The sequence below is a fragment of the Mastomys coucha genome, unplaced genomic scaffold, assembly GCF_008632895.1.
Source record: "Mastomys coucha isolate ucsf_1 unplaced genomic scaffold, UCSF_Mcou_1 pScaffold1, whole genome shotgun sequence".
Lineage (NCBI taxonomy): Eukaryota > Metazoa > Chordata > Mammalia > Rodentia > Muridae > Mastomys > Mastomys coucha.
The window spans coordinates 26963909-26968533 of NW_022196891.1; the positions used below are offsets into that span (position 1 = coordinate 26963909).

General features: G+C 41.5%; 1 long non-coding RNA gene across 1 annotated transcript; it reads left to right on the forward strand.

Moving 5' to 3' along the window:
• The first annotated feature begins 309 nt into the window (after positions 1-309).
• LOC116070088 lies at positions 310-2063 on the forward strand. The gene is made up of 2 exons (XR_004110271.1): positions 310-437; positions 1297-2063. It is a non-coding gene; the product is annotated as an uncharacterized LOC116070088 (long non-coding RNA).
• The last annotated feature ends 2562 nt before the right edge of the window (positions 2064-4625 follow it).

Below are 4625 nucleotides of genomic sequence, written 5' to 3' on the forward strand. Positions count from 1 at the left end.
CCTGGGTTTGTTGTTACAGAGCAACCGCCTTGTTTCTCACAGCACCAGGATAAACTGCAGAAAGGCAAGTGTCCACAAACTCAGCCGACTCTCCCTCCCCAGCATAGACCTAGCAGTCCCCCATTTCCGCGGACCCACGAACAGACTGCTGTAATATTTTTCTTTCCCTTTTAAAGTCTTTACTAAAGGTCGGGGTGATGACACCATCAGCACGATGTCATCTAGGGTTACAGGAATTTATTCTTTTAACTCCATTAGTTGGAGAATCAAAAGGCAGGAGAAACCAGGTCTCGGCATCCTGTCTCTGAAAGGGAGATGCAACCGGAAGTCAGCCATCTTGACTTAACAGCGTGGGTACTCAGCAGTCGGACTCTCGGTGGCTCTCCACTGCAGAAAAAGCATCGCTGACCAAAGTTGAGAGAAGAGCTAATCTAAAGGTATAAGTAAATTCTAGGAGGCTGTGTTAGGAAGTGTCTGTTTAACACAAGGACAGTAGCTGACCACCCACCCCAGGGGGTCGTTTACAGGACTAGGCACAAACCTCTTCCCAGGAAAGAAATGCTAAATTCCTTCCATCCATTCCTCTTAGTTAGCCACATAACCTTCATGCTGCTGTTCACTGAACCAATGAGCACCTCACCTGGTGTCAAAGCATTCAGTGTTCACCAATGAGAAACACAAGCTATGGCTTTTCTCATTCAGCGGGCTAATGGGCTAATAACACCTTCCTGCGTGATGAAAGCTAACAGCCAGGAGGGGGAGGGGGTTTTCAGGCCATTCCCCCCTGTTTCTCTATGTCCTGCAACCAAACTTCGTTTGAACAGCCCATCTGTCAGTAAAGAAGCCATGGGCCAATTGCTGGGCAGAAGGGATAGGCGGGACTTATGGGTCCCTGGAGGCAAGCATTCAGATGCCAGGAAAGGAAAGGAGAGTTTGCTATGCTTCTGATGGGGAAAAAGTGACCAGCCATGTAAAATCTCTAATGGAATGGCCACATAGGCCCCTCCTACAGGCGGTCAGTCAGGGTTGTTTAGCAGGGACTAGATGTAATTGAGCAATTAAAGTTGAGGGGAAACGGAGCAGAGCTAAGAATACTGATAAGGGCCTGATTCTCCAGGCAGGATATGGGTTACCCCCAGCAGTTGTGTCAAAAGGCAAGTTGAAATTGAACAACTGTGTGTGTCTGTGTCTTTTACCCATGGGTTCAAGGGAAGCTGGGTAGTACAGCCCATTCCTGGAGCTTAGGCGGGGCAGCAAAGCTACACACAACAATGGATAGAATTTCCTATTTTATAGGAACAGAGAAGACCAAAGCTAGAAAACAAGGGCAAGAGAAATCACACTGGACAGCAGAATTCCAAATGAACAACAGAAGAGTCATGAAGAAATCATCAAGAAAATTAAACGTTCCTAGGATCAAATGAAAATTAACATACAACTTGCCTAAACACTGGGGACACAGCCAAGATAATAAGAGCAAAGTGTACAGCTTTGATTGCTTACATTAGAGTATCAAACAGTTTTCAAATACATAGCATAAATGCTGGATAAGACCTCCAGGCCTTAGAAAAAGAATTAAGTCAAAGCCCAAAGCACTAAGTGGCAATAAGTAATAAAAGTAAGAAAAACATTAATGAGCAGACACTAAAGGGCAATACATAAGGTAATTCAAATGGGAGTTGGATCTTTAAAAAGATAAAGAAGATCACCTAAATGAGCATGAAAAAGATAAATTAGGATGTTTGTCTTTCCTAAATCATAAGGCATTTATTTGAAGGTATAAAATTCCATGTTTAATCAATAGTAATAAATAACAATGGTAACTCTCATGGACTAATTGCAAATATCATCTTTTTGATTAAAGATTACTATCACAAAAAAAAAGAAGAAGATCACCAAGCCAAAGTAACCAAAATAAAGGATGCAAATTAATAAAATTAGAAATATAAAGGGAGATGTCACAACAGATTCCAGTGGAGCCCATAGGATCATTGGGGAATACCTTGGAAGTGTGAAGTGAATGGCCACACATGGCCTGCCAAAATAAAGTCTAGAAGATACTAGTGACACAAACTGATCCATAACAATAGAATGGAAGATGTATCAAAAAGAAAACTCTGTAAAAAAAAAAAAATACTACCCAAGGATTGATTGACTTCACAGCTGAATTCTACCAAACATTAAAAGTAAGTTAATATTAATGTTCTCTAAGCTTTCAACCTAGAAGGGGAAGGAAGAGGAGTGGCAAATTTGGTCTATAATGGCATCATTATCCTGACTCTAGAGTCAGGTGAGCACAAAACAAGCAAGACCAACATCTCTTCTGAACGTGGATGCAAACACTCTCAGTACCATAATAGCATATTGAATTCAGAAACCATATACCATGACCAAGTTGCTTTTATCACAAACATTCAAAGTTAGTTTACAGATCAATAAGTGGAAATCAACCTATTGATAGACTGGGGGAGGGAAAATCACATAATCATCCCAGTAAGCACAGAAAGGACCTTGGAAAGAACTCATTGTGTTTATTTCATAATAAAGGGCCTAGAGAAACATGAGATAGAGGGAGCCCATATCAATATAATGATGCGTGTGTTTGGAAAAAAGCTGTAGCTACCATTCTATTAAGTATGAAAATCATAAACATGAAAGCGTTTTCTTTCTAAATAAGAAATGACAACAATTGTGGTCTCCCTCCCCTAAGCCTAGACATTAACACAGCGTTGTGGAAGCAGCTACATTCAGTAGCTCCACCTCTATTTGCAAGAAGGAAGTTTCTGATTGGACTGTTATACCGACGTAGTTTGGGGGGGTGGTTTGCCCCAAATATTTTACCTGTTGCGGGAACAAAGGAATTAGCATTAAAGAACCAAGATGGCTGAGCAGAGAGTCTCCCGTCTAATTTTTACCTTTCCATGTGGGTAGGTATATCTGTGGCCACTCTCTCATATCTCCTTCTATCTTTTCCTATCTATTTCTAACTTCGTATTCCAGGTAACCTACTGTTTTATGTTGCTGCAGGACAGCAACAAACAATGGCCCCTCTCTTTGCTCTTACTCAATCCAGTGCTCAAAAAAGTCAAGGAAGCCTGCATGGAGAACAAGCAGCACATCCAGTACATACGTGTGGGGTTGGGAAGTAGGTCTGGTGCATGCTTGCCCGTTAGTTGCTAGTTGAGTCTCTGGGAGCCCCCCATGGGTCCAGGTTAGTTGACTTTTGGTCTTCTTGATTGTGAGTCTCCCAACAACTGCCCAACAACTGGAGTGGGGACTGTCCATGACTCTATTGCCTGCCTGTTGATACTGTTCTACTGGACTAACCTTGTCTGGCCTCAGTGGAAGAGGCTGCACCTAGTCCTACAGTGACTTCATATGCCAGTGTAGAGTGATACAGAGGCAAGGCCTTTCCCTTCTTAGAGGAGATTGGAAGGAGAGAAGGGAAGAAGGACCATGTGAGGGGGGACTGGGAGAAAAAGGGAGGCTGAGATTGGAATGTAAAGTGAATAAATAAATAAATAAATAAATAAATAAATAAATAAATAAATAAATAAGTAGAGGAAACCAAATAACAGCAGACCAACAGAAAGAAGAGATCAAAGCATCACCATTTGCAGTGGCATGATTACATTTTTAAAATCTCCAATAGAAAACTCTCAGATCTCATAAAAGCCGTGGCAAGGAAGATATGAAATCAAAACATTAAAGCCAATAGTCCAACATACTTGACCCCAAAGAAATCATTAAAAAATATCATTTATAGTTAACCTCAGAAAACAAGGGGTTTGGGGAGTTCTCCTCTTCCAGGGACAAGGTCCCTATAATGTGCCACTAAAACTAAAGCAGAGAATGGCCTGAAGACCAGGTCCAGAGAGCAGGTTTGGTGGAGCCAAGTTGACATAGCTCTGTCTTGGGGATAGGAGTCTGGAAGTTAATGAAAGAGCCATGAACTGGTATTGTGTGTGTGTGTTAATGGCTCCGAGACTCTGTCACTGCTCAAGTGAAGCAAGTGCCAAGCATTCTGGATGTAGGCAAAACCCCTTGGAGCCAATAAGAGAAAAGGCACACTCACAAAAACACACAGAATATGTGGTGGTGTCTGCAGGAATCATAGATCTTAGCATGGGGGACAGGCCGGGCTGAGGAGTAATATCTAAAGGAAAATGGTGTCTTCAGCCATAACTGTCAACAGATGAACAGGTTTTGAAAAACATTTCTACAGGGTAACGTCCCTTTTACACAGCCCAGACAGAACAGTGTTGAAAGCCTCGAAATGAAATCCTTTAGAATCGAGTCTAAAAGAGAGTCCTTCTCATAGTATTTCAGTGCAAATTTCTTATCAGTAATTGCTGGGTTTTCTATTGCACTTAAGGCACAGAATGATCACCCATATGATACTATCGTAGTCCAAGCACTGGTCCATTCTTGCACAGAAAACATGCACCAAAATTCATATAGTTGAAGACAATTTATACTGGGGAAGATTAATGACTTTCAGACTATCTAATGACCTGGGATCTGGATGAAATTTGGAATTTTGTTTGAAAGTAAAGACAGCTATTGGAAAGCACATTTATTATTCTTCATGAACATTTAACCTCAACTCGAAGTTTCCCTTTGGC